This window comes from Canis lupus, chromosome 16 (genome assembly GCF_048164855.1).
Source record: "Canis lupus baileyi chromosome 16, mCanLup2.hap1, whole genome shotgun sequence".
In the NCBI taxonomy this organism is placed as follows: Eukaryota; Metazoa; Chordata; class Mammalia; order Carnivora; family Canidae; genus Canis; species Canis lupus.
In genome coordinates, this window is record NC_132853.1 from 36,368,372 (window position 1) to 36,392,812 (window position 24,441).

Genomic DNA, 24,441 nt, shown 5'->3' on the forward strand with positions numbered 1-24,441 from the left:
TACAGTTGACATACAATGTTATATTAGTTCCAGGTATACAGCACAGTGATTTGACAGTTCTAGATATCATGCTCACTGTGATAAGCATGGTTACCATCTGTCACCATGCAATGCTCTTACAATATTATTGACTATATTTCCTATGCTGTACTTTTCTCCTCCTCATGACTTATTTATTTAATGACTGGAAGTTTGTACCTTTTAATTCCCCTCACCTATTTTGCCCATCCTCCAGCCCCTCCCTTTTGGTCACTCCCAATGTCCTCTTTTTTTAGTTTTTTTAAATTTATTTTTATTTTTTATTTATTTATTTTTAATTTTTTCCCAATGTCCTCTTTATACTTATGATTCTGCTTCTGTTTTGGGTGTTTTTTTTGTTTTGTTTTGTTTTGTTTTTTTTTTTAGATTCTACATATGAGTGAAATTATTGGTACCTGGTTTTCTCTACTTCACTTAAGGTATACCCTCAAGACCTATCCATGTTGCTGCAAATGGCAAGATCTCATTCTTTTGAATGGCTAAGTAATATTCCACTCTGTGTACAAGCCACATCTTTATCATGTAACTATTGATGGACGTTTAAGTTGTTCCCATATCTTGACTATTGTGAATAATGCTGCAATGAACATGAGAGTGCAGATATCGCATCAAAATACTGATTCTTGGGACATATCCCTATGGTCAAGTGTCCTTCATGCTTCTTTGACAGCATGAAGTCAGAGGCATCCAGGAGATTGAGGGACCTGATCAATCAGGGCAGCCCTGAGCTCCTGGGAGTAATGGCTATTGGAAGGACATTGATGGCTTCATGTTCAGGATTTAATAATCCAGACACATATTGTATTCGCCTTTCAGGGAACCCCGACCTTCCTTTCAAGTCCTTGGCCTCCATGTTCATTAAAAAATTTGATCGCCAGTGACCTGGGCCCCAGTGCAGCTGACACAGCCTTGGTCCTTTCATTTCTGCTCCGGCCCTGACGTGCTCCAGGGTTGCAAAATAGCCAGGGCTCAGTGGTGAGAAAATAACTTGCTGGAGAAATCTGTCTGCAGCAGGGAACTTCAGTGTAGAAATTAGAGGTTTTGCCCTGCTGAGCAGGAAAATATTGTTTTCTTGGGCCACCAGGAGGCAGGGGTTGGGGCAAGGATGAAATCCTGAATTCTCTTCTTTTGAAGGGAAGAAAAACAAGAGAGAAATAGCCATCTTCTCCAGCTGAAGCCAAAATAGCTTTAGGGGCAAACTTTGGGTCACACATCCCCTTCTGCTCTCCTCTCATGCCTTTAAAGTCTGGATGTAAGACTGAACTCCAAATAATTTTTGAAGGGGCGATTTGGGTTATGTCCTGGACAGCTTCTTTTTTTCAAAGTGTAATTTTGAGGTCTTAACTTTGAGGTCTTGCTGTCTCTGTAATTCTCACTCTGAACCTTAACGGAGATACAGCCCTGGAGACCTGACATAGTTTGACATTTTGCAGGCCTTGACATTGAACAAGGACATGGAGTATGAGAAGTGAGTCTCTGGTCCAACAGAACATGCATACTGAGGGGATTCTTTGAGACACACTGAGTGATCCATTCTGTCTGGCCCAGGTGCCTTAGTGACAGCATTTGCAATGTGACCAGCTAGGCTTAGGGGCACAACCCAAAATTGAAGAACAGGTTTTTCTTTGGCATAACCTAACACTTAACAACGGCCTCAATAAATGTTTGTTCAGAGCATACTTGGTGCCACAGAGTGAGAGGCGGGACATTAAGAACCCATGCTTGCATAGCACTTCTTTTTATAAGGCCCTCTCAAGGCAGCTCATTTCTACAAGAGCTCTGTGAAATGTATATGGCGAGTATTATTATCATCATTTTATAGGTGAAGAATCTGAGAGTCAAATAAATTAAGTGATCCGCCTAGAGTGGAACACTTCTCTAGGCTCTAAATTCCACATTCCTTCTCTTATTAAAATAAACCTAGACTTGTGGCCAAAATATCTAGCTTAAAACAGACTCTACCTGCATAGGGAGGTATGGACAATGTAAGATTGGCCTTGATTGATAGGTGTTGAAACTAGGTATCGTTAGGTTTAGGAGAGTCCATTCTATTCTGTCATTTATGTATATGTTTAAATTTTTCTTTTTTTAAAAAAAGTATTTATTTATTTACTTATTTATTTATTTGAGAGAGCGAGTGCGAGCATGAGTGGGGTGCAGGGCAGAGAGAGAGGGAGAAGCAGACTCTCCACTGAGCAGGGAGCCCGGTGTGGGGTTCAATCTCAGGACTCTAAGATCATGACTCTAAGAGCCCAAGTCAGATGCTCAACTGCAGAGACGCCCAGGTACCCCTGCTTGAAATTTTCTATAATAGGGTGCATAGGTGGCCGGCAGTTGAGCGTCTGCCTTCGGCTCGGGTCATGAACCCAGGGCCCTGAGATCGAGTCCTACATCAGGCTCCCCGTGGGGAGCCTTCTTCTCCCTCTGCCTGTGTCTCTGCCTCTCTCTGTGTCTCTGTCATGAATAAATAAAGTCTTTAAAAAAAAAAGAAATTTTCTATAATAGGAAGTTTTAGGAATGCCTGGGTGTCTCAGCAGTTGAGCTTCTGCCTTTGGCTCAGGTCATGATCCCAGGGTCCTGGGATCCAGTCCCACAATGGGCTTCTTGCAGGGAGTCTGCTTCTCCCTCTGCCTAGGTCTCTGCCTCTCTCTGTGTCTCTCATGAATAAGGAAATAAATAAATCTTTAAAAAAATACAAAGTTTAAAAAAAAGAATAAAGCCATATTCTGTGCTCAAATCATACCCCTGTGAAGCAGTTCTGAGATAAATCTCACTTTCCTGTCTCTAAGTTTGCTTGATTGGCTGAGATCTCATTACAGACACCAGCTGCCATTTATTGAGCCTTTATTGTACCGGGTACTTGGGTAAGTGCTTCCTTCTCGCGTTTCATTGTTTGACCCTTGCAACCATGCTGTGACTGTACCACTGTCCCTGTCTTGCAGATGAGGAAAGGCTTAGTGAGGTCACATAACTGGCCCAGATCTCATAGCTAGTATCAGAGCTGGGATTTGAACTTGGGTCTGTCTGGCCAGAGAGCCATATCCTTCACTCTTGCTTCCTACTTTACAACCAGAGGTGGAACACCCTTTCGGAGGCAGTACTATCTGAAGCGTGCTTTTGTTCTGATCATCTTACAAGGAACTCTGAACACGGGATTGGGGACTTTCTCATCTGGAGAAATGCTGGAAAAATAGGACTTCTACTTAGGGACACTCTTTCATTTGGCCAGGCCTGTCCGTCCTCACCTCCCTCCTGGGATTCAAGCACTTAACTTTGTTTTGTCATCTCAGGTGGATGAAGCTGAGCACAGGGAGTCATAGGTATTTTTTTCAGCTCCAGAAAGTGGACCTTCTACCAAAGAAGTGGGAGAGGGAGGGGATGACTGCCTTCCAACGAGATTTAGGTTCCAGGTCTCTTCATGAGTTCACTGAGACTGACAATTTTTTTTTTTAAAGATTTTATTTACTTATACATGAGAGACACAGAGAGAGAGAGAGACACACAGAGAGAGAGAGAGAGAGAGAGAAAGGCAGAGACATAGGCAGAGGGAGAAGCAGGCTCCCCACAGGGAGCCCGATGCAGGACGTGATCCCAGGCCCCAGGGATCACAACCTGAGCTGACAGGAGACACTCAACCAATGAGCCACCCAGGCGTCCCAGAAGACCAACATTTGTCCCCTAGTTGGACTATCCCAGGTTAAAGGACAGCAAAACCAGCCCAACTGGAAGGCCTCCCCTTCAAGTCAGCTGAAGCCAGTACGGGTGAGGCCTCCCTCCACCCGAGCAGAGCCTTCTCCCGCCAGCCGGGAAGAGCCCTGGGCTGTTATCTAGTGTGATATCAAATATTTAGTTGGAGACCGTTCAGAGCTTTAGGGCTTCAGGGAACTGTTTAGATATCAGATTCTCTCCTGCCAGGTCAAGCAAACCCCCTGTGGACGGCCGGCCGGGTTTCCTCAAGCCTCTTTCCCAGCAGCCAGTTATCTTGCGCCCTTTCAGGTGCCGTCCAGCTGAGAGGCCCCAGGCCTGCAGAAGCCGTGCTTCTAATCCCTGTCTCAGGCTCAAGCAGCCGCAGTGGGCGATGGAAGTTGTTTACAGAAGATGAAGGCTCGCTGCCCTGCACCTGGTTTCTGTCTGGCCCGTGCTGACGGGGATGAAGGATCCTTCATTTATCTCAGCCTCTCTTCTCAGGCAGCTCCTGCTGTCATGGCAAGCTCGGGCCCAAGGCAGCTTGGACTGGCATATCGGTCCCTGATAAGCAGCTTGCTGAGGGTCCGGGGAGAACACTTATAGGGCTCCATACCTCCCCGAAGCCCCCACTCCAGGCTAGGGGGAGCAGGGCTGGACTGGGATGGGGGCTGCTGAGGGTTTCTATGGAAGGTCAAGTGGCCTCCATTCCAGCTATCTGGAGGGTAGGGCCTTGTGCTCTTTCTCTACTTACAGATTTGGGAAACAGGTAGCCAAATAACGCATCTGCTCTTTGTGCCTCCATGGAAGTAAGAGAGAAAGGGCATCTACTAGGCAAAGGGCATAGAGATGATCATGTTTTATAAGGTACAGGGGCACACAAAGTAGAGGAAGGCCCACGGGGGCAGACATAGCAATCTGGAAGGACGAACATGGGTGTGGAGAGTGTGGAAGCCACCTCCATAAAAGTCACTGAAGATAATAACTAACGTTTATGGGGTGCTTACCAGGCGCCCAAGCCCTGTGCTAAGCACTTGATCTCATTTAATCCCAAGAAGTAAATACTCTTATTACATCCGTTTAACAGATGAGGAAATAGGGGTTTAGAGAGATTAAGTATACAGCCAGTAAGAAGAGCTGAGATTAAACACGGGATAACTTGGCTCCACGGCCCCAAGCGTTTAACAACCAGGCTGTAGCGGACAGACACACCGCAGGTGATCGAGTCTGGGGCACAGAGTTACATGGCCACTGATGTGTGTTGAGGAATGTTGGTGCCTGATTTTTCCTGGTGATACCCTGGTACTCGGAGTGACATCCCGGTACACTGTGGAGCCTGGAGTGAGGAAGCAAATCCAGATGGGGAGTTAGGAGAAGCAGATATCAAAGGGTAAGTGTAAATCGGCCCCTCTGGGAAGCTGAATTTGGAGATGAGCAGGAGACCTCAGCGCCCTAACAACTTTCCATGTTTCAATGGGGCAGATTTCCATGAAAACAACTGTTTCCTTTTTTTAAATTTTTTATTTATTTATGATAGTCACAGAGAGAGAGAGAGAGGCAGAGACACAGGCAGAGGGAGAAGCAGGCTCCATGCACCGGGAGCCTGATGTGGGATTCAATCCCGGGTCTCCAGGATCGCGCCCTGGGCCAAAGGCAGGCGCCAAACCGCTGCGCCACCCAGGGATCCCGTCCTTTTGACTCGCATAAATCCACCTACTGCCTTCCACCTTCCTGGAAAAAGTCAATAGTCTTCTGAAAATGAATCCCAATAGTAGATACAGTGGTGGTACTCTCTGGATAGAGCAGGAAGTTAATAATCTCAGATGTTGGAGTCTACTCCAAATAGTTGAATAATGCACTCACCCTCTGGGGGTGGGGGTGTCTCCTCCCTCCTGGGACAGATGTTTTGAGTTGTTTGGACAAGTCACCACTCTCCCCTGCATTGAAGGAATGTTAGGCCTGGCCAGGGCCTCAGTCCCAGAAAAGGTGTCCAGGACTTAGGAGCTCTGTGTTCCATGTTTGATTCTTCTTCTCCTTCTTCTACTTCCTCCTCCTTCTCCTCCTCCTCCTCCTCCTCCTCCTCCTCCTCCTCCTCCTCCTCCTCCTCTCTTCTTCTTCTTCTTCTTCTTCTTCTTCTTCTTCTTCTTCTTCTTCTTCTTCTTCTTCTTCAAAGATTTTAGTTATTTATTCATGAGAGACACACAGAGAGAGGCAGAGACATAGACAGAGGGAGAAGCAGTCTCCTTGCAGGGAGCCTGATGCAGGACTTGATCCCAGGACGCCGGGATCACGCCCTGAGCCAAAGGCAGACGTTCAACCACTGAGCCACCCTCAGTGAGCATCCCTGAGTGAGCTCACTGAGCGTCCCTCCATGTTTGATTCTACCACTGAGTTGCTTAATGTTCAACATTAGGAAAGAGGCTTGACAATCCCTTGCTCTCCTCTCTTGCAGTAGAGAAGTTTATCCTACTCCCCAACATCAAAATGTGGCAAGAACAAGGACAAATGGGACCACTTAAAATAAGTGTCATCTACATTTAGGGCAAGGTGGCTTTGATAAAGGTAAGTCTGTGCTTCTTCTCTCTCTACCTCCTTCCGCTGAGGTCTGGGCCTCTTCTTTGCTGGAGCAGCCAAGTGAACTCTCAGGACCCCACTGTCTCAGGGGTAGGTAGAAAGCATTGACAGAGGGCCTTCAAGCCTCATTTCTACAACTGCAGCTCCTATCTGACCCCTTGAGGACAGACAGTTGGAGGCAAGGGGAGCCGGGTGGGGGGAGAGGATGCCCTGTTTCACACTCTTCCAACCTGACGCCGCCAGGGCTGGGATGGTGACAGGCCTGGACTCTGCGTTCGAAGCAGCTGAGTCTTGTGGACAAGAAGCAGATAAACTGCACCAGGCCTCTTAATGAACCCAGCGCCAGCTTCAGATAAACTGTCGCCACTTACTCCTCCCAGCCCTCCCTTCTCCAGGAAAGACTCCACTTTGCATCAGCAGCAAACTTTGGAGCAGGAGCTAGGACTCCAGTGCCTGTTGCTCTCCAAGGAAAGTTCTGGAGGGAATTCCAATAAGAGTCTTGTTTGATTCCCCTTAGCTTCAACTGAACCCAACTCTCAGACCCAAAGAGAAGCAGGAAACCAGCAACTGAGAAATATAGAAATATAGAAATAAATATAAGTTAACTGGGGGAATGTTAACTTAAAAAATATATCCCCCCCCAAATATATTCCCTAGTATCCAGAGTGTGACACATGTTTTTGTGGTTTTTAAAAATTCATTAATTAGTTAATTAATTAATTTTATTTTAAATAAGTTCTATCCCCAATGTGGAGTTTGAACTCAGAACTCCCAGGTCAAGACTTGCATGCTCTACTGACTAAGCCAGCCAGGCACCCCTGTAGATATGTTCTTTAAAGAAGCAATTAAGGCAAACTGAGGCCAATAGGGTGAGTCATAATGCAATATGGCTAGTGTCCTTATATGAAGAGGAGATTAGGACACAGACACGCACAGAGGGAAGACTATCTGAAGACACAGGATGATGGCCATCCACAAGCCAAGGAGAGAGTCCTTAGAGGACACCAGCCCTGATGACTCCCTAATGTTGGACTTTTAAGCCTCCAGAGTTGTGAGAAAAGAAATTTCTATGTTTTGCTTTCTTGCTTTTTACTACAATTTTTTCCCTTCATATCTCCTTTGAATCATAAATCCTTTCTAGCCACAGAAGAGGTATGTACATTACAAGCAGGTAAATTCTGTTTATAGATGTTGGAAGCCCCATCCCAGATCAGTAGAGTAGTGGCAAAGATAAGACTAAAATCTGGGACTCCTGCCTCCCACCAAAAATATTTCATTATAATATTTCCCCTCCTATTTATCTCAATAATTCCCTCAACTTTATGCTTTGTTTTGGCCCTTGGAGATCTGGCTGTGCACATTCTAAGACATGGATCATCTCTTTGTAGGTCATTGGGACAAGCAGAGTCCAGCTCATCTCTTCCAGGTTGCACACTACTCGGATTACCCCTGAGCCCATAGGAGATACACAAACATCAACTAAATATAAATATTCCTAAGGGTGTGAGTGTGTGGTCATTTTCATAGGGAAATGCAGAAGTTTTTTTTTTTTTTTTTTTTTTTAAGACTGCTTATTCACGAGAGACACACACAGAGAGGCAGAGACATAGGCAGAGGTAGAAGCAGGCTCCCTGTGGGGAGCCTGATGTGGGACTCGATCCCAGGACCCCAGGATCATGCCCTGAGCCAAAGGCAGACGCTCAACCACTGAGCCACCCAGGTGCCCCTGCAGAGGCTTTTTCTGAAAGCATTTGAAAAACAGAAATATGTTTCTCATCTAGGGTAACATCAGTGCTCAGAAGCAGGTAGAAATGACCTCAAAAGGGTCTTCAAACACTAGGATAAGGCCCAAGCTCAGGACTGGGGAGGATATGAGGTGCCTAACCTCAAGCATATCTGTTCCAACAGCTTTAAGACTCTATAGAAATTTGGCAGGAGATAGTAACAATGTACAGGATATGATCTAGCAGGATCAAGGGCCTTCTGATTTTTATCTAAATGTTTTATATCCAGGGCAAATGTTTTTAACTGAAGGAGATAGAAGAATTCCACTCTTTCTTTTCTGACCTAGCTGCTGAGTTTGGATGGATCAGATGGATTCTCTAATGGTTTCACCTAAGTAAGCAAAGCCATGCTGTAAGTTTCTCCTATTGCTCCAAATGTGGCTGCCTAACACTGCCTAACACATCTCTAATCACTTAGTATGGCTCTACTGAATTCTGTATGAGTTCTGGATGTTTACTTAGATAGTGATGCTTATTGGGTATCATCATCCTTTTTGTCTGACTAGTAAATAGTCCATAAACTTCTTTTTTTTTTTAGATTTTATTTATTTATTCATGAGAGACACAGAGAGAGGCAGAGACAGAGGCAGAGGGAGAAGCAGGCTCAACGCAGGAGCCCGATGTGGGACTCGATCCCAGGACTGTGGGATCACACCCTGGGCCAAAGGCAGATGCTCAACTGCTGAGCCACCCAGGGATCCCAGGCATCCCAGTCCATAGACTTCTACTCAAAGTGTGACCCATGGGCCATGCTCTGCACCATCACCGGGGAGCCTGTTAGCAGTGTCAGTTCTCAGACCAACCCACATCTGACCCAGAGTCTGCAGTTTAACAAGCCCCCCAGGAGATTCATACGCACATTAAAGTTTGAGAAGCACTAGTCCACATTGCATTATTTGCTCTGAATTTCTCTTCGACCTATGAGGTGAGCAGGACAAATATTCTGATTTCCATTTTTTCGGTGGAAACTGAGACTCAAAGGTGAAGCAACTTGCCCATGCTCACACAACTACATGGAGGAACTGGAATTTGAACCCAGGTCTTTGGACTCTAGATCCTCAGCTCAGTCTACTACTCTTATGATTCAGAAGGAGAGACAAGCAGTTGACTCAGAGCAAATGAGTTATCCTGAGATTTGACTGCTTTGTGCTTCTGTTTCTCTCACGTGTAAGATGCTCTCTGAAAGACGGAGCGCTGTGACGATGAGCTTGGTTGTCCCTTCTGTCCTTTATCCCTCAGCCACCTAACAGCATCTCTAACCCTGGCCAACTGCTTCACAAGTACAGGTTGTGAGCAATAATTGCCAGCACCTGTCACAGCGCCTGGCATCTAATAGGTACTCAACAAATGTTTGTTGAGCCAAATAGAATTACCTAGCATGAGCGAGAGCTCTCAGCTGCTGATTACCAAAGCGCATTGGTGAAGGAGTGTTGTGGGTCTTTGTGGCTCCTCTCTCTAGTCCTAGAGAAACATTCAAATTACAGGGCCTCCTGACAAAAACTAGGGGCACCATCTTCTTAACCTGAAAGGCAGATTTTAAAAACAAATTCCATCGTCTGTGTCTGTCTCCTGAGTAGAGCCCAAGCCGGAGTTGCAAATGCCTGGAGTTGATGAGTGTGGAATTTACATGCTTACACTGGAAAACAGGCTCTGCTGCATTTTCTTAGATTGGAAGTGCCGAGTGTGGGAAAAGTCAAGAGCACTGACTGAGCCAAGTTTGAAGCCAGGGGTCAGCAGAAAGATATCAGTGGGTGACAGTAACAGGGATCTGCCTGTAAAAGTTGGCTGAAGTCTGAGGCTTCCTCTCAGATTGTTGACAATGGGAAAATCCTCAAGTTAACCAGACAGAGGATTTCAGTGCCTCTAGGCTGACACAGGGCTGAGTAGGAAATGCCTAGTTTTCTTTGCTTGCTTCCCCAGGAGAGCAGAAATGAAGCAAAGCCCCGAGGAGGGCTGAATTATTATTCTGTAAGAAGTTTTCCGACGATCTGGGCTGTAAAGACGGATCCCATTACGAAATGTGACAGCTATTGCACTTCTCTGCATTTTAGTACCTTACACTGAAATATAAATGAAAGGAGTATACTGTCTTTGGCAAGGAAGCTGTCAATCCTCACCCTCTGTGAGCTGGCCACATATTTGCGGTTCTTCCACCTGGGTAGGGCTGGTTGTGTGGCTTAACTCACATGTTCTCATCCAGTCCTCTTGGTAGTTGGTGAAATCTGTGAGCCATAAGACAGATAAACCTATAACTTTGTCTTCCTTTGTGCGTATCAGACTCCAAAGTCAAGAGTAAGCCCCAGATGCAACAAGATGCAACGTGGCCTTTGATCATATGAAGATTAGAAAGATTTGCTTCATCCTCATCCAACTATGTTAGTAGTCGGCAAGAGGAGGACCTCGCTTCCACATTAACAGTCAGGGAGGCAGGGATTCAGCTCTTCTGGTGTGGGTGGAAGAAAGTTCTCCCCTTGCCCCAGTGCTGCTCAACTTGTTTTGGCCAGGAAATCTGTAGCCTGGGGATTTTTCTAAGAGTTGGGGCAGAAAGAAAGCTTCAGGGCATATCTATTTCTGACCTCACACAGTTGTTCTTAGAGATGTGTAATCCCATTCCTACTTGCTTTATAATTTAGTTCGTTTGATTGTCTCAACACTGTATGTGGGCAGGTAGATTTCTTTCTCCCTTCCTGCTCGTCTCTCCCACCGCCCCCCTCACTGCAGTCTTCCACTCCCAGCTATTCACTGGGTGGTTCACTTGTCAAACAAGTATGCACGTGTAGAACACTGTGTAGACAGGGGAGAAAACAGACCACTTCCTCTTCACCATCCCCAGTGTCACCTACTCAGACTTTTGTTGCCACATTTGCAGCATTTTATTGCATTTTTTGATCTGCTTGCATGTATTTCCCCTTAAAAGACAATGAACTTAAGCCAAGTTTTCCAGCACATGGAAAATATTCAGTATAGTCGACTAAATTGGATGAACAAGGGCACTTGAAAAGCTAAAGATGAATCAGAAAGATCAGGTCTCAGAAAAATGGCAGATCTAAGTTCTTCTGAGTAGCCTGAACCTGGGATAAACTTCCAAAATGGCCCTGGGTTTGGAAATTTGACCTTTTCAACATTGACATTGACATTGCTACAGCCCCAGTGTGGTTGTTATGCTGTTGATAGTGTCACAAAGATGTTTGTCAGGACGGAGGACAGCTGATAATATATCATCATTTTGAGTGCCACAAAAGACATTTAGCAGCGATAGAGCATTGCTTAGAAACCGTTGCAACAATACAGTCTTGCAGTTGATTTGTAAAATTATCTATGTACATACTAACATTCATTTTTTGTGTGCATTCTTGAACAGATCCATAAAATGTCAGAAACGAAGATTGTAGAAGGAGGCCCGCCTGCTTCTTTTCAAAGAGGAGGAGCTGAAGCATGGAGACTGAGAAAGAACATGTTAGCAACTAATGGAAGAGCTGGGATGAGAACCAAATCCTTTCAGTTCACCAGAAAGTGCTTACAAACTATGGAGATGGTAGCAGGGGCTTCCCAAAGAGTACTTCCCTCATTCAGGGGACCTGAGCATTTTCTCCCAATTTTCTTCCTGCCTAAACACACAGAGGCTTTCTTGATCTCTCCTCCTCTCTCAAACTCCCTCCTTCCTTTTCTCTTCCATTCAGTTTCTTTCTCTCTTTCCCTTTCCATTGCTAACATTTATTGAGCACTTATTATGTTCCAGGCACTTGGATCTGCATTTTCTCACTTAATCTTCATGCTAACCCTATGAGGTAAGCCCAATAGTTTTTTTTTTAAGATTTATTTATTTATTTATTATTTATTATTTATTTATTTATTTATGATAGACATAGAAAGAGAGAGAGAGAGGCAGAGACACAGGAGGAGGGAGAAGCAGGCTCCATACCAGGAGCCCGACGTGGGACTCGATCCCGGGACTCCAGGATCGCGCCCCGGGCCAAAGGCAGGCACTAAACCGCTGAGCCACCCAGGGATCCCCAGGTAAGCCCAATAGTAATCATCATCCTCTTCCTCCCCATTTTTTTTTTAAGATTTTATTTATTTATTCACAAGAGACACACACACACAGCGAGAGAGAGGCAGAGACACAGGTAGAGGGAGAAGCAGGCTCCATGCAGGGATCAGGATGTGGGACTCAATCCCGGGTCTCCAGGATCAGGCCCTGGGCTGAACGCAGCGCTAAACCACTGAGCCACCCCGGCTGCCCTTCCTCCCCATTTTTGTAGAAGAGGTATGGGGAAGTCAAACACTTGCTCAAGATCATACCATTATTAAGTGACAGAATTGGAATTCAGACTGAGGGTGCCTTCCTGGCTCAGTAGGAAGAGCATGTAACCTTTCACCTCAGGGTCATGCGTTTAAGTCCCATGTTGCACTTGGAATTCAGACTCAGTATGCTCCACTGTAGAGTCCACGCTCCTAACCCTTGCTCTGTAGTGTTTTCAGAGCTACTCCTAGATTTGAGGAATCCCCCAAACCCCCACTCTGGGGCACCAAAGACCCTTGGAGAGAAAAGACCCAGTCTCCTCAAGGAGGTGCCAGGCTCCATCCTACTTTGTACTTGTCGTCATAATAACCACTTGTGATGATTTGCTTTTATGTTCATCTCTCCCACTAGAATAGAAGGGAAAGGGTTGTGTCTTTTACCTTTTTGTGCCTAACACCTAGCATAGTGCCTGACTCAGAGACAGTGGCTAATCAATACCAAATAAGTGAGGAATGCCACTCTGATAGAGATCACAAGGTCACACACGTGAGCACATCTACTCAGAGCTCCTGAGTTTGCTCTCTCTGCTTATTTTCTTGTGGGTGCGGCATTCCATATGAGAAGATGGCTTTGTTCTCTGGTGGAATGCAGACCCCTTCTGGGGAGGACTAGGCCCAGGGGACAGGGCAGTGCCCATATAGCACCTCTCCTTCCTTCGGCCAGACCTTGATGTCTGAAGCCAGGAATCCCTTTCTCTCCTTGCTGGCTTGGTGAAACTTCCCCAAACCGGCGCTGGGCCTAGGCTTGGCAGCACGGGGCCTCATAAGATTATTGTGGCCTTTTGCCTACTGAATGTTGGCCTGCTGGTTTTACCAAGGCCAATTTCTCCAAATCCGTGCTCCCAGACTAAGAGAAGGGTCCACGCCACTAGCTTTGACACTTGACCTGGGACTTGGCAGTGGCTGTTTTGATTTGAAACCTCTGCATGAGAAGGTGTCTGGTTCAGACCACGTTCACTTCTCTGTCGGGTTTACCACCTCTGCGTGCTGCTTGCATGCTTGCAGTCCCAGCCCTATAGGCCCAATGTTCCACTCCACCCTGCTCTCCCTTCCTGCTGAGGGAACTGACCTGACCCAGGCCAGGCCAGGCAGCGGGTGCGTCACCATCCAGTTTTTTGCTCTTTTTCCTGGCCAGGGACTTCCAAGGTCCCAACGGGGAGAGGGCCTGCTGTCCACCACCCCTCTGCAAGAATGCGCTCTCCTATGGGAAAGGACTCGGAGCCTCCCACCCTGAGCCTCCTAGAGAGGCTCAGACCCTCAGAGGAGGGGAAGGAAAAGTCCCCTGTGCTATAAATACTTCTCAAATGTCTCTTGTAAATCTCCAGATGTGTCAGCCAGGCACAGGGAAGAGAGCCTGAATTAGAGCCGATTAGAGACCATCTTCTCCCAGAGGAGGGCAAGCCTGCCTGTCAACCTGAGCCCCGCGCGGCCCCCGGGACCACCTCGGGGAGGAGGCCGCCCTGCTACCAGCCTGCCCCCCTCCCCCCCCCGCCTGTGCCCGGGCGCTGCCAGCTTCGGGAAGGACAGGCACCCTTTTCCCTTGGGAGCGCCGGGGATCGTCCCGGGGGTCGTCCCAGGGGTGCCCGGGTCCCCGGGGCGGCGGGGGGGCGGGCAGGGCGCGAGGACGACCCCAGGCGGGGCAGAAGCCAACCGCCCGGGCCCGTGGGTGATTTATGAAGTGCTGAAAAGCATCTTCGAAGCTGTCATTTATCTTACAGCTCTCAGCCTAAATAAACACAGAATCCGCCTAATTATAGTTACAGTGGAAACACAACACCGCGCGGCCTCGCCTGCGCCGCCGGCCGCTCCGCCCGCCCCGGCCCTGCCCGCCGCCCGCCCGGCCCGCAGCTGCACCCTAGCGGCGCCTCGGCCCCACGCCGCGCGGCCCGCCGCCTCCTCCGCCGCCCCGCCCCGGCTCCCTCCCGGGCCCCTCCTCGCGCGCCCGCTCGTCTCGCTCCTGCTCCCGCCCGCGCGCACCCCGCGCACCCTGGAAAAGAATCTGCGGAGAGCGGGGGCCCCGGCCGCGGCCCGCCGGGCCCCTGCGCCTCCTGCACCCGTCCGGCCGCAGCCCGGGGAGCCCTGGCCCGGCGTTCCCGCCCTGCTCTGCCTGGGAGCTTCCCCGGGCGTCCTTCCCTGATCCGGCCTGGCTCAGGGGGCTCCTGCAAGGTCTAGGGACCCTGTCTCTCTCCGGTTGAGCAGGTCGGGGAAGGACGGAGGGGGGGGGGAGCAGAGGGAGTGAGGTCTTGGGTATCCTGGAGGTAGAGACAGGAGGAAGCTCTTCCTGTTCCTCGGTAATTTTGTATCCTTCCTTGAGGGAAAGGCTCCTTCTGCTTGATGACCTGACCCTTCCTCTCTAGTGCTGTTCCTGGACTTGAACTTGGAACTTCCCTTTGGTCTTTTGCATGACGGAGGCCTCCTCTGCCTCCTGGAGACTCTTCTGTAGTGGGCTTCAAAGCAGAGAGGCAGACACTTCAACAGTGATATCACAGGGTGGTTCTGGAGGAAGCCCGCACCCACTGGGGGTACCCTCTCCCACTTGGTCTCTCTCTTTTTTTTTTTTTTAAGATTTTATTTATTTATTCATGAGGGACACACACACACACACACACAGAGGGGGAGAGAGAGAGAGAGAGAGAGAGAGAGAGAGAGAGAGGCAGAGGGCAAAGCAGGCTCCATGAAGGGAGCCCGACATGGGACTCCATCCCAGGTCTCTAGCATCATGCCCTGGGCTGAAGGCAGCGCTAGATCGCTGAGCCACCCAGGCTGCCTTCCCACTTGGTCTTTGTCCTGGGCAGGCGGGACATAGGGCCAGGGCTGTGTTTCACATAGAAAAGGAATAATAACTGGGGCGCCTGGGTGGTTCAGTAGTTGAGCGTCTGCCTTTGGCTTGGGCTGTGATTCCCGGGGCCTGGGATCGAGTCCTGCATCCAGATCCCTGCAGGGAGCCTCCTTCTCCCTTTGCCTATGTCTCTGCCTCTCTCTCTCTCTGTCTGTCTCTCATGAATAAATAAATAAATAAAATCTTAAAAAAAAAAAAAAGAAAAGGAATAACAACCAAGGGGAATCATAGTCCCTTCCACTCTTTAGAAACCAGTTCCCTAAAAATGGTAATTTCCAGAGCCCAAGGCAGCACCTGACCAGGGGCAGCTCTGGATTCCATCCATGTGGTGTTAACTTACACACTAGCACACACATCACCCGAGACATATAACTCACCCCTAATTTACTGCTGTCTTTCTGTGTGCCCAGGGTCTTGTTCTTGTAGACAAATTTGGGGATCTAATAACAAAGTAAAGGAAGGATTCCTCAAGAGCAGGTGTAATCTGAGTCGGCCCCCTGGAGGATGAGGGCTTTGGAGAAAAGAGTATAAATAAAGGGCTGCCACCTAGCAGTTGGGTGGGAAGGGAGAGGAGGCCTTGGAGGAAAGTGAAAGGGAGAGTGAGCACATAAGACAGGACAAGAAGACGTGACTGTTCTTGCCTCTGAAGGGCACAGACCTGGGAAGTTTTATTACTGGCTTTGCTTCCTGACTCACCTATGACTTGTCCTATCAGGGCCTTATGGAGTATAGCCCTGTGTTAAGTTCCTGCGTTGAAACAGAGCCAGAGCAGGCCATACCATGGATTTGTGTAACTGTGGGCTGAGTGGCTGGGTTCAGGAGAGAGCTCCCAATTCAAGCCTTTTGATGATACCAGCAGCCCCTATGCCAGTCTATGGGTGCCTCTCCTCTCCAAAGAGCAGGGTCCCCTTCTATCCCCCAAAATCCAGTCTGCTCAGCCAAGTCTTAGAATCCTGTTCAAGGGGGAAAGCCTGGGCCTTCTCCACAGTATGCAGAGGAGTGTAACAAAGGAGAGATCCATTTTTTACTAGTTATACCACCGCTTATCCATTAAAGTAAGATAAAAATACCTGTTCTCTTCCCGGCTCCCAGAGCGCCAATTCAAATGAATGAGGATGTAAAAGCTCATGGTAAGAAAATCTCTCCCTAGGTAGTTCCAGATGAAAGAACAGCTCTTTAGCACTTCTAGTGAGTTAGACTATGAGGCCTCTCCTTAGAGCCTGCGGGGTAATCTCTGCCTTTTTTTTTTTTTCTTAAAGAGAGGAGCATAAAGCCTCAGAACAGTTGAATGACTTTCCTGAAGTCACACAGTAAATCACTCTTGAAGACTTGATCCTTTGTGGGGATCACAAATACATTTTAAAAATTTATTTATTAAAAAAAATTTATTTATTTATTTATTCGTTAATTAATTAATTAATTAATTCAAGACACAGAGAGAGAGAGGCAGAGACACAGGCAGAGGGAGAACCAGGCTCCTTGCTGGGAGCCTGATGCAGGACTTGATCCAGGGACTCCAGGATCACTACCTGAGCCAAAGGCAGACACTCAACCCCTGAGCCACCCAGGCATCCACAAATATGTTTTAAGAATACTTGGTTTGCATTAGCTCTTTGAAGGCAAGACAGGTGGAAAGAACACTTTAAACCAGCACCTCTACAGATTGGTGAGAAAATACAATTTTAATAGAAAGAGGGGAAAAGCTCTCTACTCAAGTTCTCTTTGGCCGAGTCATTTTAGTTTTCTTGTGGGTCTCTCTGCCTCTCTCTGCCTTTCTTTCTCTCATTTTCTCCCTTTGCCTCGACGCTCCCCCTTCTTCCCTCCTGAACTGTCCAGTCAGCACTTTTGTCCCCAGGATACTTTGCTTTTTTTTTTTTTTTTTTCCTGCCAGCCCTTTCCTGCCAGCTGCCAAGGCTACCCCTCCCAACTTCCTCAGTTGATCCTCTGCAGAAGCTGATAGCTTATCTCCACACAGCAACACGAAAGTGAGATAGTGGGCTCAGAAGCCAGCAACCCAGAGCATCTTGGGAAGCAGCCTGCTAGTGTGAGCAGCCCTGTCCCCCACCCCTCAAGTGAACATCACCAGTAGATGCTTCCCTCCTCCCGCTCTGGTCTAGTCTGTGCTTCCAGAGTCAGATTAGGGCAGACAGGTTCTGGGTGGCAGTGGGGATGTACCGTGTTCCCTTGGCTTTCAGATGTCTAACTTCAAAGGGAATTCATATCTTGCTGGGGTTTTTTTTTCCCCCTCTGATGTGCTGTGCAACATCAGAAAAGTCACTTGGTCTCTCTGGGTTCCAGTTCCTGCAGGCAGGTAGGATCCAACCAGAGTAGGCCTTTATGTGTTTGACCCCAGGTTTAGAGCGCTGGCAGGTCCTGAGGAATGGAAAGTAATCGCCATTTCTAGTAACTTCTGGGGCATGCCCTCACACTTTTCCACTTCCTTTTTTCACCACTCTGTGTGTACCCCAATGACCTGACATGGAAATTTTGTCTCAGGCAGGAATTCTCTCACCTGGAGTGCTCCCAGTTTCAATTCTGAGAAACCCCCAGGGTTGGAAGGACATTACTCACCAGTTCTTAATCTAATAAATATGCAACTTTTCCTCTACTAGAAAAAGATTTTCCATTCCCACAGAGCAATAAAAAGCAAAGCAATTGCTTCTTTTATTGCTGCAGTCTAGGGCGGGAGTGATTTTGTACCACCACCCCCCCCCCAAAAAAAAAAAACCCCACAGGAGATATTTGGTAATGTTTGGAGACATTTTGGATTGTCACAATGGAGAGAGGGTCGCTCCTGGCCTCTCATGGGGGAGATGCCAGGCATGCTGCTAAGCATACTATGATGCACTGGACAGCCCCTGCATCAAAGAATTCTCTAGGCCAGAATATCAGCTGAGGTTGAGAAACATGGGCCCAAGTCATCATTAAGCAAGGGCTTTGGTAAAGTTTTGGGGCTCAGAGAACATGGAAGTGGGAAGAATTTGTTCTCAGAAGCCTCCTGTAGAATGAGGAAATAGTGCCTCTGGGTTAGGAGGCATCCTGAGAGGAGAGACACAGTTCTTAAGCCTGTGCTTGGGGGATTTGTAGTCTAAAGAAAATCAGAGGAATATGATATATTAAACCAATATTTATTTATTTATTTTTAAACAGATATTTATATATTAAACTAATATTTATATATTAAACCAATGTTCATGTAACATGTATTTATTAAGCTCCTACTGCATGCCAGGTCCTATGTAAGGTCCAAAGGAGACTCTAAATGAGTTCCCAAGCTGTATGCTGGGAGAGAATTTCCCTTCCTTTTAGTCCTGTTCCCAGTCACCACTGTGGGCAAGTTTTGACCAATATACTTGGGAATGAGAAGGACGCTTTGGGGATGCCTGGGTGGCTCAGCGGTTGAGCGTCTGCCTTTGGCTTAAGGCTTGATCCTGGATTCCCGGGATTGAGTCCCACATTGGGCTCCTTGCATGGAGCCTGCTTCTCCTCCCTCTGCTTGTGTCTCTGCCTCTCTTTCTGTGTCTCTCATGAATAAATAAATAAAATCTTACCAAAAAAAAAGAATATTTAAGAAAAAAACAAGAGAGAAGGAACTTTGGAAGAAAGGCAGTGTAGAAAGGTTCTAGGAATCTGAGTAGTTATATTGAGTATACTTGGGAAATGCTTAGAAAAGTAGAAGCCAAACTCATGGGAAGAAACAAAGACCTGGGTTCCAGTGGAAGAGTAGGTGAGCCTCTTGGGTCAGGGAGGCAGCCTCAGAGTGGAGAGGCTGCTGAGAGGTGAGACCCAATCATTGCTTTTAGACTCTGGTGATTAAAATTCTCTGAGTTGCTGGTTGCCTGGCTGGCTCAGTTGGTGGAACATGCAACTCTTGATCTCAAGTTCTTGAGTTCTGGCCCCACATGGGGTGTACAGATTATAGAGATTGCTTAAAAAGAAAAGTTATTTATTTATTTGTTTATTCATGAGAGACACACAGAGGGAGGCAGAGACATAGGCAGAGGGAGAAGCAGGCTCCATGCAGGGAGCCTGCTGCAGGACTCAATCCCAGGACCACGGGATCATGACATGAGCCGAAGTCAGATGCTCAATCACTGAGCCACCCAGGTGTCCCAAAAATAAAATCTTTTTTTTAAAGATTTTTTATTTATATTTATGAGTCACACACACACACACACACACACACACACACACACAGAGGTAGAGACACAGGCAGAGGGGGAAGCAGGCTCCACATAGAAAGCCCGATGTGGGACTCGATCCCAGGACTTTGGGATCACGCCCTGGGCCAAAGGCAGGTGCTAAACTGCTGAGCCACCCAGGGATGCCCAAAAACAAAATATTTAAGAAAAAAGAAATTCTTTGAGTTGTATGAACTAACAGTATTTTACAAAGACATGCCTGCTTTGCAAGATGCCCTGGAGCTCACAGTAAGTATTATATGAATATGGTAGGAAGAGAGAAAGCCTAGCAAGCCCAGCATAGCCTAGAGGTGCTCTGGGACAGATCCATCTTTACCCATCTTCTGCAATGAAATTCACTTGCCAAGGGTGAAGAAAAAGGAGGGACCCCAGAAAGTGGGAGTTCTCATCAGCATTGGCATAAATTGTAGTAGGCCAAACAATCAATTCTGAATTGTTCTGGCCAGGAACTTTGGAGATGTCAGCAGATTTCCTTTTCTCATGTAATAAATAAGATGCAGATGAAATAGTACTTTGTTTCATTTTATTTTTTAAGTAATCTCTACACCCAACATGGGGCTTGAACTCACAATCCCGAGATCAAGAATTGCACAGTCCACTGACAGAGCCAGCCAGCTGCTCCACTATAAGACACATCATATGCATTAATTCAAGTAACATTTATTGAGCACTCGCAATGTGTAAAAATTACTTTAGGTACTCCAGGAATTACAAGGATGCATTTATTCATTATTCATTCATTCACTAACAGTCATATATTGAAATTTTTAGAAAAGTTTAACCCAAATCTCCCAGGCCTGATTCTAAGATCTCACTCTTTTTCCGCTACGAAAACAACTATAAGGTAAAGGGGAAAGAAATGTGTCATTGGAGGAGTCCAGATAGGGAATAATTGATTAGCATGCCAATCTAGTGTGTCATCCAAAGATGACAGCATTACTATTTTTTTTTAAAGATTGTATTTGTTTATTCATGAGACACACGCACACACACAGAGGCAGAGACACAGGCAGAGGGAGAAGCAGGCTCCTTGCAAGGAGCCCGACACGGGACTTGATCCTGGGTCTCCAGTATCACGCCCTGAGTCAAAGGCAGACGCTTAACCACTGAGCCACCCAGGGGTCCCTACAGCGTTACTATTTTTCTTTGGGGTTTTTGGACCAGAAAGGGGAGCACTAGTCTAGATTTAACAGGGTTCACGGGGTCTGATGCAGATAAGAAGCAGACTTTTCTCAATCTTTCCACAGGACGATCTTTCGCCCCTTCCCCGTCTCACCCCACCCCTTTCTGGCCACCTGTGCTGCTCTGCAGGGCTCTCAGCCCAGAGTGGAGGTCAGTCCAGGTGGAACCAAGTATTACAGAGGCAGAGATGGGGGAAGGACCGGCTCAGGCAAACCTTTGAAGCAGCCAAGGGGTGTCTTTCAGGCCCTGGGCTCTCCTTTATCTGCACAGGGCTGGGTCCGGAGACCTGAGGTCTGGCCTCTGCTACTGACTTGCTGGGAGACGCTGGGAAAGGTGTTCTCCTTCTCTGGGCCTTGGTCTCACCTGCGTCACGAGGGGCTTGTTCTACCCGAATCCCACGGCTCCCCCTCTGGCACTGACCTTGTAGGAGCTGTGAACCTTTGGACCCCACGGCTCCACCACCTTGCCAGGGCCCTCCTGCTCTCTTACACCTTCTCTTTCGGCAAAACTGTTTTGGAAGGATTCTGATAAGTCCATTAGCACAGAAGCACATTTTCTCCCAAGGATATTTGCATTGAATATTGGCATCCAGATGAGAGCGAATGAGGCTCTAACTTGGGATCTTTTTTGATTGGAAGAGCAAGGGGCTTTTTGACGGGACAGGGTGGAGATGGTGGGGTGGAGGGACTCACCCCAAGCTGCCAATTGGCAAGTTGGTGGCTCAGTCTTTGGGTGGAGATCTTGGCACATCTCTCCCGGTGTGGCACAGACGTGAACCCACCATGCCGCCTCTCCTTTTTCCAGGGACTCTGCAGGGGTCCTTGGCAGCCCTTCTGTCTCTGGAGAAGTGAGTTCCAGCTCAGATACCAATGAGGTCATCAAGATCCCCGGTCTGAGCTGGAATTTGGCAGGAGGGCTCAGGGGGCAGCTGTTTGTGGTTTCTCTATTCCTCTGAAGGAAAGTCTGAGCAGATGATCTCCTAGGTGCTGCCTGTTTCCATGTGAGGCAGAAGCAGGATGTGGCTGCGGATCAGTGGAGTGGGAGGGGGCTTGGCAAGGAGAGTCTGGGGCGACACATAAGTGACATATTTGGTGAGATGAAAGATCCCAACTTCTTTCAGTAACTTCTTCAACTCTGCTTTTGTTCTTGGGAAACCTCATTTCTTCCCTAATATTTATTCATGAGGATTTTTGTTTTTGGAGACTTTGGGGAGCAGCTGCTCTGGGTCTGAGGGAATTCACTCTGCTGTGAAGACAGCTTTTCATCTACTCGGTGCAGCCAGAGCTCCTCAGCAAGAAACATCGGCTCCTTGGGGTGGAGGGGCCTCCAGGTCCAGAAGGTTTAATGTGCAGTTGTGGAGAGCTCCCGACGTTCTCTGCTTTTGGCCAGGCAGCCCTGGGGCCTGGGGATAGGGCAGGGGCTGCTTCAGGAGCCCAGAGGAGGCCACGTGACAGGACAGGCATCCCTGCCTGGGGACCTCACAGAGCTCTTAGGCTAGCAAAGCACTGTAGGGGAGGCTCCAAGAGCTGGGAGTTCCAGACAGGTTTCTTCTTTCAGAGGCTCATGTCTAACAGGAGAACCCAGAGACTTCTACCCACCAGAAAACAAATTCCATGTCACAAGGAAAGAAGTACCCAGTGGGGAGGGCCAGGCTGGTTCAGTCACACAGATGGGAGACAGGACTAGAAAAAGACTTGCACAGCGTGATTTTGATTGGGGGAGTCAGGAATTCTAGAATGTCAACCTTGGTAGGGATTTTAAGTTCTGGTCTAATCCTCTGATTTTCCAGATGGAGAAATTATGGGAAATGACTTGTCTAAAGTCTGCACCGAAGATGAGATTCAAATATAGACTTTCTGGACCTAGTCCAGTGCTCTTTCCTCTACATTTGATCTCTAAATGTCTCCTTTTTCCCAACATTTTAGGGCTTTCTGTGTCCTCAAAACTATGATTTCTCAAATAGCTCCTTCTAGTGCACTCCCTTTTCGGTCTGGGTTCCTACTCATCCCCCCACTTCACTGGTTCACTGCTTTCTTTCTTTTGTTAATGATGATTAACAAAAGTATCTTATTTATTCTGCCCATTAGGAACTAATATTTGAGAATGTTTATAATATTAATGGAACTTAATCTAAGAAGTTCAACTTACTTTTTCTTACATTTCAGTATTGGGTGTTAGCAAGAGAGAGAGAGTCAAAATAATTATGGTCAAAATTATTTGGTCAAAAATTATAGTAAATGCTTGGGATTAGTCTATATACCACTCAGTTTTTGGGGGCGGCACCTGGGTGGCTCGGTGATTGAGCATCTGCCTTTGCTTGGGTCATGATCCCAGGATCTTGGGATCAAGTTCTGCATCGGGCTCCCTGCAGGGAGCCTGCTTCTCTTTGCCTATGTCTCTGCCTCTCTCTCTGGGTCTCTCATAAATAAATAAATAAATAAATAAATAAATAAATAAATAAATAAATAAATTTTTTTAAAATTTAGTTTTTGGCATAAAGCTCTCTGGCTGCAAGAAAGAACATTTGGTTTGCTTCACTAATAGGAATATCTCTTAATGCTGGAATGGCCTTGATATTTCGTTTTCTTTTATATAATTTTTTTTTTTTTTTGGCTGTGGGTCTTTAGCATAGTTATCTGTGATTGTGTTAATGGCATTGAGAGGAGAGGTACTCCTGATGTTTATTCCAAATAGGAGTCTGTAACCTATTACTATGGTCATGAGGAGGTAGGCAGGCAATACAACTGCTCGATATTTTTGAGTCCAATAGGTTAAGCCTAAGGAGTTTAGCCAAGATTCAGGAATAAAAGCCCACACAAGATCTAGTATGAAGCCAAATTGGGAGCTTTAGAAAAGAACAAAGCCATCAGTTGCTCTTTCTGGCAAGGGTAAAGGTAAACTTTCCAACATTTTCCCCATGGCTTTAGACAATCTTGACCCTTGAAGCTCCCACTCAGGCCCCTGCCGACAGCTTGGCTACCTCAGCACCCTTTCTGTTTTACAGCCTGCCTGTGTAAACTCAGCTCTGTCACAAGCCTCTGCAATGCTCGAGGGGTGTGAGTGCAATGCTCTAAGTTCCACGGGAATGGGAGAGTCCTGGGCAGAGGCATCAATCTTCTTTCTAGAAGATGTAGGGAGATAAGGACAGTCCTTAGGTCTTCCTGAGGCTCTGGACCAGTTACTCTACTGTCCACTGTTGGACCTTCAACCTGACACCTAGTCCCATGCTCCAGGGCTTTTAGCTGCTCCTATTACCTGGTTGCCTTCTTTCCCCTTCCCACCTCATCCCATTCAAGGACCAGAACTCTCTTCCCCCCTAATGTCTACCCCAGCATGGGGCTAGAACTCACTACTCTGAGATCAAGAGTCAATGCTTTACTTACTGAGCCAGCCAGGCACCCCAAGGACCTGAACTTTTAATTAATGAATTAGTTAATTATGAATTTTATTTATTTATTTATTTAGCGAGAGAGAGAGTGCGTGAGCAGCATAGGGAGGGGCAGAGGGAGAGAGAGAGAGGATCTTTCTTTTTTTAAATTTTTATTTATTTATTCATAGAAACACACAGAGGGGGGCGGGGCAGAGACACAGGCAGAGGGAGAAGCAGACTCCATGCAGGGAGCCCGACGTGGGACTTGATCCCGGGACTCCAGGATCACACCCCAGGCTGCAGGTGGCACTAAACCACTGCGCCACAGGGGCTGCCCAGAGAGAGAGGATCTTAAGCAGGCTCCACGCTGAGCACAGAGCCTGATGTAGGGCTTAATCTTACAATCCTGAGATCATGACCTGAGCCAAAATCAAAAGTTGGATGCTTAACCTACTGAGCCAGCCA

General features: G+C 47.3%; 1 long non-coding RNA gene and 1 pseudogene across 5 annotated transcripts in view; one reads left to right on the top strand and one right to left on the bottom strand.

The window, feature by feature from the left end:
* The window catches only part of LOC140606599 (uncharacterized), a 29,366-nt gene extending 15,241 nt beyond the window's left edge, over window positions 1-14,125 (top strand). For 2 of the 5 annotated variants that reach the window (XR_012008927.1, XR_012008925.1), the window contains exons 3-7: window positions 6,176-6,285; window positions 8,311-8,433; window positions 11,443-11,869; window positions 11,945-12,098; window positions 13,709-14,125. This is a non-coding gene — a long non-coding RNA (uncharacterized lncRNA). Of the gene's footprint in view, window positions 1-6,175; window positions 6,286-8,310; window positions 8,434-8,619; window positions 9,007-11,442; window positions 11,870-11,944; window positions 12,099-13,708 lie in introns of all 5 variants that reach the window. The other 3 variants (XR_012008928.1, XR_012008926.1, XR_012008929.1) reach the window with 3 other exon arrangements.
* A 5,264-nt stretch (window positions 14,126-19,389) lies between these two features.
* LOC140607501 (phosphatidylinositol N-acetylglucosaminyltransferase subunit P pseudogene) lies at window positions 19,390-23,960 on the bottom strand (annotated as a pseudogene).
* Between the last annotated feature and the right edge of the window lie 481 nt (window positions 23,961-24,441).